At 43.8% G+C, this 15,607-nt stretch overlaps 1 pseudogene; it reads right to left on the reverse strand.

Annotated features, from left to right (window-relative positions):
* Positions 1-802: 802 nt before the first annotated feature.
* LOC123731795 (deleted in lung and esophageal cancer protein 1-like) overlaps positions 803-15,607 on the reverse strand; it is a 64,339-nt pseudogene continuing 49,534 nt past the window's right edge.

Here is a 15,607-nt window from a genome sequence, read left to right on the forward strand (position 1 = left end):
AGCTCTAGTAGCTACAGAACCATGGTTACCTATGAGAGCTCTAGTACCTACAGAACCATGGTTACCTATGAGAGCTCTAGTACCTACAGAACCATGGTTACCTATGAGAGCTCTAGTAACTACAGAGCCATGGTTACCTATGAGTGCTCTCCAGTAACTACAGAACCATGGTTACCTATGAGAGCTCTAGTAACTACAGAACCATGGTTACCTATGAGTGCTCTAGTACCTACAGAACCATGGTTACCTATGAGAGCTCTAGTAACTACAGAACCATGGTTACCTATGAGAGCTCTAGTACCTACAGAACCATGGTTACCTATGAGAGCTCTAGTACCTACAGAACCATGGTTACCTATGAGAGCTCTAGTAACTACAGAACCATGGTTACCTATGAGAGCTCTAGTACCTACAGAACCATGGTTACCTATGAGAGCTCTAGTACCTACAGAACCATGGTTACCTATGAGTGCTCTAGTAACTACAGAACCATGGTTACCTATGAGAGCTCTAGTACCTACAGAACCATGGTTACCTATGAGAGCTCTAGTACCTACAGAACCATGGTTACCTATGAGAGCTCTAGTACCTACAGAACCATGGTTACCATGAGTGCTCTAGTAACTACAGAACCATGGTTACCTATGAGAGCTCTAGTACCTACAGAACCATGGTTACCTATGAGAGTTCTAGTACCTACAGAACCATGGTTACCTATGAGAGCTCTCCAGTAGCTACAGAACCATGGTTACCTATGAGAGCTCTAGTAACTACAGAACCATGGTTACCTATGAGTGCTCTAGTAACTACAGAACCATGGTTACCTATGAGAGCTCTAGTAACTACAGAACCATGGTTACCTATGAGAGCTCTAGTACCTACAGAACTATGGTTACCTATGAGAGCTCTCCAGTAGCTAGAGGAGCCTCCTCGGTTGGAAAGATGGACCTCCTTGACCAGGGTCTGACCCACGTAGCAGGTACCGAAGTCCAGACTGTCACAGGACAGACTTATAGTGGGCAGGGACAGGTGGGCACAGAGTGGCACGGTCTGCGGACAGGAGACGTTTAAGGACAGAACAGGGCAGGAGTACAGACAGTTAGCACACCATGTACTCTGAACCAAAACATGTATGGATGACTACTGTTAAATCAGAACGACTGTAAATATCTCTTACTATCACTATGAAGGATCTGTTACCTGCAGACTGTTGTTGTTGTAATGCACTGACAGGGTCTGCCGGAACCTCAGCTTCCTCTCTCCACTCTCATTGGTAACCAGAGACACGCTGGGCGGGACTTCCTCTGCAGACTGCCTCAGATAGGCCAGCATGGATAGAGAGCTGTGGAACGCCACCTTCACCTGCCAACCCCAGGAGGAACGGATATTGGAAGTCCCAATGTAGAATCTCTATATGTACATGCAATATGTCCACAGAGTTTATGCTGATATAGTTTACACTGATACAGTTTATACTGATATAGTTTACACTGATATAGTTTACACTGATATAGTTTATACTGAAATAGTTTATACTGATATAGTTTATACTGATATAGTTTACGCTGGTATAGTTTACAATGATATAGTTTACAATGATATAGTTTACAATGATATAGTTTACAATGATATAGTTTACGCTGATATAGTTTACACTGATATAGTTTACAATGATATAGTTTACACTGATACAGTTTACACTGATACAGTTTACACTGATATAGTTTACACTGATACAGTTTATACTGATATAGTTTACACTGATACAGTTTATACTGATATAGTATACACTGATATAGTTTATATTGATATAGTTTACACTGATACAGTTCACACTGATACAGTTTATACTGCACAGCACCTTGATTAAGTCAAAAATGGAACTGTTATTCTGCACAGCACCTATTGTTAGGTATCTACTGATGTGTTCTGGTGTATTGTTAGGTATCTATCTACTGATGTGTTCTGGTGTATTGTTAGGTATCTATCTACTGATGTGTTCTGGTGTATTGTTAGGTATCTATCTACTGATGTGTTCTGGTGTATTGTTAGGTATCTATCTACTGATGTGTTCTGGTGTATTGTTAGGTATCTATCTACTGATGTGTTCTGGTGTATTGTTAGGTATCTATCTACTGATGTGTTCTGGTGTATTGTTAGGTATCTATCTACTGATGTGTTCTGGTGTATTGTTAGGTATCTATCTACTGATGTGTTCTGTTGTATTGTTAGGTATCTATCTACTGATGTGTTCTGGTGTATTGTTAGGTATCTATCTACTGATGTGTTCTGGTGTATTGTTAGGTATCTACTGATGTGTTCTGGTGTATTGTTAGGTATCTATCTACTGATGTGTTCTGGTGTATTGTTAGGTATCTATCTACTGATGTGTTCTGTTGTATTGTTAGGTATCTATCTACTGATGTGTTCTGGTGTATTGTTAGGTATCTATCTACTGATGTGTTCTGGTGTATTGTTAGGTATCTATCTACTGATGTGTTCTGGTGTATTGTTAAGTATCTACTGATGTGTTCTGGTGTATTGTTAGGTATCTACTGATGTGTTCTGGTGTATTGATAGGTATCTATCTACTGATGTGTTCTGGTGTATTGTTAGGTATCTATCTACTGATGTGTTCTGGTGTATTGTTAGGTATCTACTGATGTGTTCTGGTGTATTGTTAGGTATCTACTGATGTGTTCTGGTGTATTGTTAGGTATCTATCTACTGATGTGTTCTGGTGTATTGTTAGGTATCTATCTACTGATGTGTTCTGGTGTATTGTTAGGTATCTATCTACTGATGTGTTCTGGTGTATTGTTAGGCATCTATCTACTGATGTGTTCTGGTGTATTGTTAGGTATCTACTGATGTGTTCTGGTGTATTGTTAGGTATCTACTGATGTGTTCTGGTGTATTGTTAGGTATCTACTGATGTGTTCTGGTGTATTGTTAGGTATCTATCTACTGATGTGTTCTGGTGTATTGTTAGGTATCTATCTACTGATGTGTTCTGGTGTATTGTTAGGTATCTATCTACTGATGTGTTCTGGTGTATTGTTAGGTATCTACTGATGTGTTCTGGTGTATTGTTAGGTATCTATCTGCTGATGTGTTCTGGTGTATTGTTAGGTATCTATCTGCTGATGTGTTCTGGTGTATTGTTAGGTATCTATCTACTGATGTGTTCTGGTGTATTGTTAGGTATCTACTGATGTGTTCTGGTGTATTGTTAGGTATCTACTGATGTGTTCTGGTGTATTGTTAGGTATCTACTGATGTGTTCAGGTGTATTGTTAGGTATCTACTGATGTGTTCTGGTGTATTGTTAGGTATCTATCTACTGATGTGTTCTGGTGTATTGTTAGGTATCTATCTACTGATGTGTTCTGGTGTATTGTTAGGTATCTATCTACTGATGTGTTCTGGTGTATTGTTAGGTATCTATCTACTGATGTGTTCTGGTGTATTGTTAGGTATCTACTGATGTGTTCTGGTGTATTGTTAGGTATCTGCTGATGTGTTCTGGTGTATTGTTAGGTATCTATCTACTGATGTGTTCTGGTGTATTGTTAGGTATCTATCTACTGATGTGTTCTGGTGTATTGTTAGGTATCTATCTACTGATGTGTTCTGGTGTATTGTTAGGTATCTACTGATGTGTTCTGGTGTATTGTTAGGTATCTACTGATGTGTTCTGGTGTATTGTTAGGTATCTACTGATGTGTTCTGTTGTATTGTTAGGTATCTATCTACTGATGTGTTCTGGTGTATTGTTAGGTATCTATCTACTGATGTGTTCTGGTGTATTGTTAGGTATCTATCTGCTGATGTGTTCTGGTGTATTGTTAGGTATCTATCTACTGATGTGTTCTGGTGTATTGTTAGGTATCTATCTACTGATGTGTTCTGGTGTATTGTTAGGTATCTACTGATGTGTTCTGGTGTATTGTTAGGTATCTACTGATGTGTTCTGGTGTATTGTTAGGTATCTACTGATGTGTTCAGGTGTATTGTTAGGTATCTATCTACTGATGTGTTCTGGTGTATTGTTAGGTATCTATCTACTGATGTGTTCTGGTGTATTGTTAGGTATCTATCTACTGATGTGTTCTGGTGTATTGTTAGGTATCTATCTACTGATGTGTTCTGGTGTATTGTTAGGTATCTATCTACTGATGTGTTCTGGTGTATTGTTAGGTATCTATCTACTGATGTGTTCTGGTGTATTGTTAGGTATCTATCTACTGATGTGTTCTGGTGTATTGTTAGGTATCTATCTACTGATGTGTTCTGGTGTATTGTTAGGTATCTATCTACTGATGTGTTCTGGTGTATTGTTAGGTATCTATCTACTGATGTGTTCTGGTGTATTGTTAGGTATCTATCTACTGATGTGTTCTGGTGTATTGTTAGGTATCTATCTACTGATGTGTTCTGGTGTATTGTTAGGTATCTATCTACTGATGTGTTCTGGTGTATTGTTAGGTATCTACTGATGTGTTCTGGTGTATTGTTAGGTATCTACTGATGTGTTCTGGTGTATTGTTAGGTATCTACTGATGTGTTCTGGTGTATTGTTAGGTATCTACTGATGTGTTCTGGTGTATTGTTAGGTATCTACTGATGTGTTCTGGTGTATTGTTAGGTATCTATCTACTGATGTGTTCTGGTGTATTGTTAGGTATCTATCTACTGATGTGTTCTGGTGTATTGTTAGGTATCTATCTACTGATGTGTTCTGGTGTATTGTTAGGTATCTACTGATGTGTTCTGGTGTATTGTTAGGTATCTACTGATGTGTTCTGGTGTATTGTTAGGTATCTATCTACTGATGTGTTCTGGTGTATTGTTAGGTATCTATCTACTGATGTGTTCTGGTGTATTGTTAGGTATCTATCTACTGATGTGTTCTGGTGTATTGTTAGGTATCTATCTACTGATGTGTTCTGGTGTATTGTTAGGTATCTATCTACTGATGTGTTCTGGTGTATTGTTAGGTATCTATCTACTGATGTGTTCAGGTGTATTGTTAGGTATCTATCTACTGATGTGTTCTGGTGTATTGTTAGGCATCTATCTACTGATGTGTTCTGGTGTATTGTTAGGTATCTACTGATGTGTTCTGGTGTATTGTTAGGTATCTATCTACTGATGTGTTCTGGTGTATTGTTAGGTATCTACTGATGTGTTCTGTTGTATTGTTAGGTATCTGCTGATGTGTTCTGGTGTATTGTTAGGTATCTACTGATGTGTTCTGGTGTATTGTTAGGTATCTATCTACTGATGTGTTCTGGTGTATTGTTAGGTATCTATCTACTGATGTGTTCTGGTGTATTGTTAGGTATCTATCTACTGATGTGTTCTGGTGTATTGTTAGGTATCTATCTACTGATGTGTTCTGGTGTATTGTTAGGTATCTATCTACTGATGTGTTCTGGTGTATTGTTAGGTATCTACTGATGTGTTCTGGTGTATTGTTAGGTATCTACTGATGTGTTCTGGTGTATTGTTAGGTATCTATCTACTGATGTGTTCTGGTGTATTGTTAGGTATCTACTGATGTGTTCTGGTGTATTGTTAGGTATCTACTGATGTGTTCTGGTGTATTGTTAGGTATCTATCTACTGATGTGTTCTGGTGTATTGTTAGGTATCTACTGATGTGTTCTGGTGTATTGTTAGGTATCTACTGATGTGTTCTGGTGTATTGTTAGGTATCTACTGATGTGTTCTGGTGTATTGTTAGGTATCTACTGATGTGTTCTGGTGTATTGTTAGGTATCTATCTACTGATGTGTTCTGGTGTATTGTTAGGTATCTATCTACTGATGTGTTCTGGTGTATTGTTAGGTATCTATCTACTGATGTGTTCTGGTGTATTGTTAGGTATCTATCTACTGATGTGTTCTGGTGTATTGTTAGGTATCTATCTACTGATGTGTTCTGGTGTATTGTTAGGTATCTATCTACTGATGTGTTCTGGTGTATTGTTAGGCATCTATCTACTGATGTGTTCTGGTGTATTGTTAGGTATCTACTGATGTGTTCTGGTGTATTGTTAGGTATCTATCTACTGATGTGTTCTGGTGTATTGTTAGGTATCTACTGATGTGTTCTGTTGTATTGTTAGGTATCTGCTGATGTGTTCTGGTGTATTGTTAGGTATCTACTGATGTGTTCTGGTGTATTGTTAGGTATCTATCTACTGATGTGTTCTGGTGTATTGTTAGGTATCTACTGATGTGTTCTGGTGTATTGTTAGGTATCTACTGATGTGTTCTGGTGTATTGTTAGGTATCTATCTACTGATGTGTTCTGGTGTATTGTTAGGTATCTATCTACTGATGTGTTCTGGTGTATTGTTAGGTATCTACTGATGTGTTCTGGTGTATTGTTAGGTATCTACTGATGTGTTCTGGTGTATTGTTAGGTATCTACTGATGTGTTCTGGTGTATTGTTAGGTATCTACTGATGTGTTCTGGTGTATTGTTAGGTATCTACTGATGTGTTCTGGTGTATTGTTAGGTATCTACTGATGTGTTCTGGTGTATTGTTAGGTACCTACTGATGTGTTCTGGTGTATTGTTAGGTATCTACTGATGTGTTCTGGTGTATTGTTAGGTATCTACTGATGTGTTCTGGTGTATTGTTAGGTTCCTATGTACTAACCTACCTGCTTGTTGTGTCGTGGCTGCAGCAGCAGTAGCTGGTTCTCCCCAGGTGGGAGGCTGTGGGAAGAGCAGCCGGCTGTCCCGGCACCACCTCCAGGCTGTGGCTGCAGCACAGAAAAGGGAGGCTGGGTGCTCAGCCTGAAACTCAGAGGCATCTCTGTGCTGTTCTTCAACTGGAACGTTCGTGTGATGGAACACTTCCTCTGTACCATCTGAGAAAACACAACACGGCAGAGAAGTTACCCAATGACAAAATATGTGCCGATAAATGGAAGAAATACAGCATTGCAGACAGAAAAATGTCCAGTGATTAAAAAAAATATTTTACTGTTGAAAAGCAACATCAAGTACAAACACAGTAAAGTACAAAAAAACACTATTTTACACCCCAATTTATTTATTTTTTACCCTTTAGTGTGTGTCCTTTACTGGATTTATACTTGGGATATCACTTTCCAACAGTAAAAGTTCAAAACCCCCTGGAGGACATATTTAAATATGTAGGTGGTTTGGCAGGTGTCTCAGACCCACCTCATTGTGTGGCTCGCCCTGTATTAAATCACTGGCCACAGCACAGAACTCCAGACACTCCTCTTCCTCCTCCATCTGCACTGACAGGCTAAAGAGAACAACACAGCAAGTCACTGACAGCCTAAAGAGAACAACACAGCAAGTCACTGACAGGCTATGAGGGAGTCAGAGGAACACACAGCAAGTTGCTGACAGGCTGAATAAATGAACACAGACAGTAAGTCACTGACAGGCTAAATTAATGAACACAGACAGTAAATCACTGACAGGCTAAAGACATGAACACAGACAGTAAGTCTCTGACAGTGTCTTCACCTACATTTTCAACCTCTCCCTGTCCGAGTCTGTAATACAGACCCGTAGCACTCACGTCTGTAGCCATGAAGTGCTTTGAAGGGTTGGTAATGGCTCACATCAACACCATTATCCCAGAAACCCTAGACCCACTCCAATTTGCATACTGCAACAACGGATCCACAGATGATCCAAATCTCTATTGCACTCCACACTGCCCTTTCCCACCTGGACAAATGGAACACCTATGTGAGAATGCTATTCATTGACTACAGCTCAGCGTTCAACACCATACTGCCCTCAAAGCTCATCAATAAGCTAAGGACCCTGGGACTAAACACCTCCCTCTGCTACTGGATCCTGTACTTCCTGACGGTCCGCCCCCAGGTGGTAAGGGTAGGCAACAACACATCTGCCACGCTGCTCCTCAACACAGGAGCTCCTCAGGGGTGCGTGCTCAGCCCCCTCCTGTACTCCCTGTTCACTCATGACTGCACGGCCAGGCACGACTCCAACACCATCATTAAGTTTGCAGATGACACAAAAGTGGTAGGCCTGATCACCGACAACAACGAGACAGCCTATAGGGAGGAGGTCAGAAACCTGGCTGTGTGGTGCCAGGACATCAACCTCTCCCTCAACGCGATCAAGACAAAGGAGATAATTGTGGACTACAGGAAAAGGAGGATCAAGCACGCCCCCATTCTCATCGACGGGGCTGCAGTGGAGCAGGTTGAGAGCTTCAAGTTCCTTAGTGTCCACATCACTAACAAACTAACATGGTCCAAGCACACCAAGACAGTCGTGAAGAGGGCACGACAAAACCTATTCTCCCTCAGGAGACTGAAAAGATTTGGCATGGGTCCTCAGATCCTCAAAAGTTTCTACAGCTGTACCATCGAGAGCATCCTGACTGGTTGTATCACTGCCTGGTATGGCAACTGCTCGGCCTCGGACCACAAGGCACTACAGAGGGTAGAGCAAACGGCCCAGTACATCACTGGGGCCAAGCTTCCTGCCATCCAGGACCTCTATTCCAGGCAGTGTCAGAGGAAGGCCCTAAAAATTGTCAAAGACTCCAACCACCCTAGTCATAGACTGTTCTATCTGCTACCACATGGCAAGCAGAACCTAGCTGTTCTAACTGCTACCAAGCGGAACCTAGCTGTTCTATCTGCTACCACATGGCAAGCAGAACCTAGCTGTTCTAACTGCTACCAAGCGGAACCTAGCTGTTCTATCTGCTACCACATGGCAAGCAGAACCTAGCTGTTCTAACTGCTACCAAGCGGAACCTAGCTGTTCTATCTGCTACCACATGGCAAGCAGAACCTAGCTGTTCTAACTGCTACCAAGCGGAACCTGGCTGTTCTATCTGCTACCACATGGCAAGCAGAACCTGGCTGTTCTATCTGCTACCAAGCGGAACCTAGCTGTTCTATCTGCTACCATATGGCAAGCAGAACCTAGCTGTTCTAACTGCTACCAAGCGGAACCTAGCTGTTCTATCTGCTACCAAGCGGAACCTAGCTGTTCTATCTGCTACCAAGCGGAACCTAGCTGTTCTAACTGCTACCAAGCGGAACCTAGCTGTTCTATCTGCTACCAAGCGGAACCTAGCTGTTCTATCTGCTACCAAGCGGAACCTAGCTGTTCTGCTAAACATTGGGGAAGTTTTCCCGGACGCCGATTAAGCGGTTGGGGCTAGGGGGCGTCCCACCTAGCCCATAGAAGTTAAGCCAAGTCCTGGAATAAAAACCAAGCTCAATGGAGAATCTCCATGGAAAGAACAGTCGTGGCCAAAAGTTTTGAGAATGACACAAATATTAATTTTCACAAAGTTTGCTACTTCAGTGTCTTTAGATATTTTTGTCAGATGTTACTATGGAATACTGAAGTATAATTACAAGCATTTCATCAAGTGTCAAAGGCTTTTATTGACAATTACATGAAGTTGATGCAAAGAGTCAATATTTGCAGTGTTGACCCTTCTTTTTCAAGACCTCTGCAATCCGCCTTGGCATGCTGTCAATTAACTTCTGGGCCACATCCTGACTGATGGCAGCCCATTCTTGCATAATCAATACTTGGAGTTTGTCAGAATTTGTGGGGTTTTGTTTGTCCACCCGCCTCTTGAGGATTGACCACAAGTTCTCAATAGGATTAAGGTCTGTGGAGTTTCCTGGCCATGGACCCAAAATATCGATGTTTTTTTCCCCGAGCCACTTAGTTATCACTTTTGCCTTATGCCAAGATGCTCCATCATGCTGGAAAAGGCATTATTCGTCACCAAACTGTTCCTGGATGGTTGGGAGAAGTTGCTCTCGGAGGATGTGTTGGTACCATTCTTTATTCATGGCTGTGTTCTTAGGCAAAATTGTGAGTGAGCCCACTCCCTTGGCTGAGATGCAACCCCACACATGAATGGTCTCAGGATGCTTTACTGTTGGCATGACACAGGACTGATGGTAGTGCTCACCTTGTCTTCTCCGGACAAGCTTTTTCCGGATGCCCCAAACAATCGGAAAGGGGATTCAGAGAAAATGCCTTTACCCCAGTCCTCAGCAGGCCAATCCCTGTACCTTTTACAGAATATCAGTCTGTCCCTGATGTTTTTCCTGGAGAGAAGTGGCTTCTTTGCTGCCCTTCTTGACACCAGGCCATCCTCCAAAAGTCTTTGCCTCACTGTGCGTGCAGATGCACTCACACCTGCCTGCTGCCATTCCTGAGCAAGCTCTGTACTGGTGGTGCCCCGATCCCGCAGCTGAATCAACTTTAGGAGACGGTCCTGGCGCTTGCTGGACTTTCTTGGGCGCCCTGAAGCCTTCTTCACAACAATTGAACCGCTCTCCTTGAAGTTCTTGATGATCCAATAAATGGTTGATTTAGGTGCAATCTTACAGCCTTGCCTGTGAAGCCCTTTTTGTGCAAAGCAATGATGACGGCACGTGTTTCCTTGCAGGTAACCATGGTTGACAGAGGAAGAACAATGATTCCAAGTACCACCCTCCTTTTGAAGCTTCCAGTCTGTTATTCGAACTCAATCAGCATGACAGAGTGATCTCCAGCCTTGTCCTCATCAACACTCACATGTGTTAACGAGAGAATCACTGACATGATGTCAGCTGGTCCTTTTGTGGCAGGGGCTGAAATGCAGTTGAAATGTTTTTGGGGGAATTCAGTTCATTTGCATGGCAAAGAGGGACTTTGCAATTAATTGCAATTCATCTGATCACTCTTCATAACATTCTGGAGTATATGCAAATTGCCATCATACAAACTGAGGCAGCAGACTTTGTGAAAATTAATATTTGTGTCATTCTCAAACATTTTGGCCACGACTGTACAGTGGCTTGCGACAATATTCACCCCCCTGGAATTAAAATAGATTTTTGGGGGGTTTGTATCATTTGATTTACACAACATGCTTACCACTTTGAAGATGCAAAATACTTTTTATTGTGAAACAAACAAGAAATAAGACAAAAAAATTGAAAACTTGAGCGTGCATAACTATTCACCCCCCCAAAGTCAATACATTGTAGAGCCACCTTTTGCAGCAAATACAGCTGCAAGTCTCTTGGGGTATGTCTCTATAAGTTTGGCACATTTCATGGCAAAACTGCTCCAGCTCCTTGGTTGGATGGGCTCTGCTGGTGTACAGCAATATTTAAATCATACCACAGATTCTCAATTGGATTGAGGTCTGGGCTTTGACTAGGCCATTCCATGACATTTAAATGTGTCCCCTTAAACCACTCGAGTGTTGCTTTAGCAGTATGCTTACGTTCATTGTCCTGCTGGAAGGTGAACCTCCATCCCAGTCTCAAGTCTCTGGAAGACTGAAACAGGTTTCCCTCAAGAATTTCCCTGTATTTAGCTCTATCCATCATTCCTTCAATTCTAACCAGTTTCCCAGTCCCTGCCGATGAAAAACATCCCCACAGTGAAGCATGGTGGTGGCAGTATCATGCTGTGGGGATGTTTTTCATGGATGGTGTTCACGGGGTGATGAGAGGTGTTGGGTTTGCTCCAGACATAGCGTTTTCCTTGATGGCCAAAAAGCTACATTTTTGTCTCATCTGACCAGAATACCTTCTTCTATATGTTTGGGGAGTCTCCCACATGCCTTTTGGCAAACACCAAACATGTTTGCTTATTCTTCTCTTGAAGCAATGGCTTTTTCTGGCCACTCTTCCGTAAAGCCCAGCTCTGTAGAGTGTACGGCTTAAAGTGGTCCTATGGACAGATACTCCAATCTCCGGCTTGGAACTTTGCAGCTCCTTCAGGGTTATCTTTGGTCTCTTTGTTGCCTCCCTGATTAATGGCCTCCTTGCCTGATCCATGAGTTTTGGTGGGCGGCCCTCTCTTGGCAGGTTTGTTGTGGTGCCACATTCTTTCCATTTTGTAATAATGGATTTAATGGTGCTCCGTGGGATTTTCAAAGTTTTGGGTATTTTTTTATGACCCAACCCTGATCTGTACTTCTCCACAACTTTGTCCCTGACCTGTTTGGAGAGCTCTTTGGTCTTCATGGTGCTGCTTGCTTGGTGGTGCCCCTTGCTTAGTGGTGTTGCAGACTCTGGGACCTTTCAGAACAGGTGTATATATACTGAGATCATGTGACACTTAGATTGCACACAGGTGGACTTTATTTAACTAATTATGTGACTTCTGAAGGTAATTGGTTGCACCAGATCTTATTTAGGGGCTTCATAGCAAAGGGGTGAATACATATACACGCACCACTTTTCTGTTTTAATTTTATTTTACATTTTCTGGTTATTTTTAAATTTTGACTTTTTGTGTATGTCCATTACATTAAATCCCCCAAAATCCATTTAAATTACAGGTTGTAATGCAACAAAATAGGAAAAACGCATCGGGGGATGAATACTTTTGCAAGGCGCTGCACGTTTTAGTCTTGGAAACCACCCAATTAAGCATAATGGTCAATAGTGGTTTCTTACACGGCAGGTCTGACGGAGGCCTGGAGGTCCAATCGGAGAGGTTCCAGATCCTGACCCTGAGCCCTGTGAACCTTACCCGGGATACAGGAGGACACCTGCAAAGACACACGTGAGTACCAAACATAACATGGTGACAGAATCATGGCACATCAAATTTGGAAGGAACCATAATACCTTGGAGTCAAGGCTCATGAAGCCCAGAGCGAAGGATACACAGGCAGCGTTAGAGGTCAGTTCTGACAGGGTCAGGGGAGTGAAGGAGACGTGGATGGTGCTGCTGCCCCCTGCTGGGACATCCTGGAATAACAACAAGGTTAAAAGACTGGTCAACATATCTGCTTACCCTTCTACTGTATACAGCACAGTTAACGTGATGGTCTCTTAAAGATGGACATACTATCTGTTGTGGGGTGATGCAGTATGGGTAGTCTGCTGTGTGTACTATCTGTTGTAGAGTGATGCAGTATGGGTAGTCTGCTGTGTGTACTATCTGTTGTAGAGTGATGCAGTATGGGTAGTCTGTTGTAGAGGGATGCAGTATGGGTATTCTGTTGTAGAGGGATGCAGTATGGGTAGTATGGGTAGTCTGCTGTATGTACTATCCAGAGATGGAAGAGGAAGAGAGACATATAGAGTCAATGAACTAAGCAGACCAGACCCAGCTGCTACCTGTTTGGTGCTTATGGGAGAGCCACTCCTTAACCCTTTACACTATGGACAGGGAAACATTGAAATGTTTGTTTCAGAAGAAATATGAAATGCATATGCATACGCATGGTAGCAATTAAAAGGGAACAGTTTGGAGTTTATGGGAAAATTATTAGACCAAATGTGAGGACACAACAGTTCACCTGACACAAGACTGAAACCAAACATTACACTGTTGATTTTATGTGCATTTTGATAACAACATTTGAAAATATTCTGGATACATTCAGTAACATGGAAAGAATATTCCTGGAAGATGTGGGGTAGGTGCAGAGTGAGAGGACTAATTGGTATCTCAAAATGACCACACCACTCCAAAGTGTGGGTTGGAGTTAGAGGACTAACTGGTATCTCCAAGTGGCCTCACCTCTCCAGACTGTGGGTTAGAGTGACAGGTGGCCTGACCTCTCCAAAGTGTGCAGTTCCTAAGTCATTTCAATGCTATTTTCTGACTCAAAGAAGGCACTAGAAGGTGCTTTTTAGAGCTCTCCAAGCTGTGCCGATGAGGAAATAGATCAAGCACACTTGTAGTGGTTTTGAACACAGCCCTGCATCCCCGCAATCAGACAATTGTTTACGCATTCCAAAAACTGGCCATTCTTTCCCCGCTGATTCCGCCAAGCCCGTTCCCTTGGCTGTGGTTTCACTAGATAGTAGGTCGGGACAGTGGGAATCTCGTTCATCCATTCATGCGCGTCACTAATTAGATAACAAGGCACTTGGCTACCTTACGAGAGGCTTCATTGAATTTCTTCACTTTTACTTGAAGAGCACTGGGCAGAAATCACATCGCGTCAACACCCACCTCGGGTCTTTGCGATGCTTTGATTTAATTAAACAGTCGGATTCCCCTGGTCTGCACCAGTTCTAAGTCAGCTACTAGGCGCGAACGGGGCCAGCGAACGGGGCCTTCGTAGCTGAGGAGATCCGCGAGAAGGGCCCGATGCGTCGAGTTGCCGCCGCCAACCATCGGATCCAACCCTCAACCGATCCGCCTTCGCCCACCGGCAAACACCACCTCGATGAACCCGTGGGTTCCTCCCACCGGCAAACATCCCCTCGATGAACCCCCGCACGCAGTCCCTTGCGAGACCACGCACGAGAGACCCCAAGATGGGCAGCACAATGAACTTCCAACAGTGGCGAGAGGAGGCGACGAAGCAACTGCTCCCCCAGCCGAGGCTCAAGCCCCGCTTCGCAACCAAGCCCGACCGACCCTTGCCCTTAGAGCGTATCTGACTTGGCAATTTGCCGACTTCCCTTACATACATTGTTCTAACATGCCAGAGGCTGTTCAACTTGGAGACCTCTGCGGATATGGGCACAGCCCGGAGTGAAATTTACACCCTCCCCCCTAGATTTTCAAGGGCCAGCGAGAGCTCACCGGACGCCTCCGGAACCGCAGCGCTTTCAGGGCTTGGGCCCCTCTCTCAGGGTGAACCCATTCCAGGGCGCCCTGCCATTCACAAAGAAAAGAGAACACTTCCCGGGGCTCCTGCCAGCTTCTCCTTCTCCTCGCGGCGCCCGTCTCTGCTACTCCTGACTCCCTTTCTACCAACTCCCTTCCGAACGGCGTTCACCCATCTCTTAGGACCGACTGACACATGCTCAACTGCTGTTCACATCGAACCCTTCTCCACTTCGCCATTCAAAGTTCTCGTTTGAATATTTGCTACTACCACCAAGATCTGACCCCACGGCGGCTCCACCCGGACCCACGCCCTAGGCTTCCGTGCTCACTGCGGCGGCCTTCCTACTCGTCGCGGCATAGCCCTTGAGGCTCCCGTTGCCAGCGACGGCCGGGTATGGGCCCGACGCTCCAGCGCCATCAATTTTCAGGGCTTGTTGATTCGGCAGGTGAATTTGCTACACACTCCTTTGCGGATTCTGACTTCCATGGCCACCATCCTGCTGTCTATATCGACCAACACCTTTTCTGGGGTCTGATGAGCGTCGGTATTGGGCGCCTTAACCCGGCGTTTGGTTCATCCCACAGCATCAGTTCTGCTTCCCAAAAGTGGCCCACTAGGCAGCTCGCATACCACGCCCGGCTCCAAGCCAGCGAGCCAGGCTTCTTACCCATTTAAAGTTTGAGAATAGGTTGAGATCATTTCGGCCCCAAGACCTCTAATCATTCGCTTTACCAGATAAAACTGTGAGACTTCGAGCGTCAGCTAACCTGGGGGAAACTTCGGAGGGAACCAGCTATTAGATGGCTTGATTAGTCTTTCGCCCCTATACCCAGGTCGGACCACCAATTTGCATGTCAGGATCGCTACGGACCTCCACCAGAGTTTCCTCTTGCTTCGCCTTGCCCAGGCATAGTTCACCATCTTTCGGGTCCTATCGCACGCGCTCCACCTCCCTGACAGAGCGAGCGAGACGGGCCGGTGGTGCGCAAGCCCCACCTCAGCCGGCGCATGCCGGCCC

This window comes from Salmo salar, unplaced genomic scaffold, assembly GCF_905237065.1.
Source record: "Salmo salar unplaced genomic scaffold, Ssal_v3.1, whole genome shotgun sequence".
Taxonomy (NCBI): domain Eukaryota; kingdom Metazoa; phylum Chordata; class Actinopteri; order Salmoniformes; family Salmonidae; genus Salmo; species Salmo salar.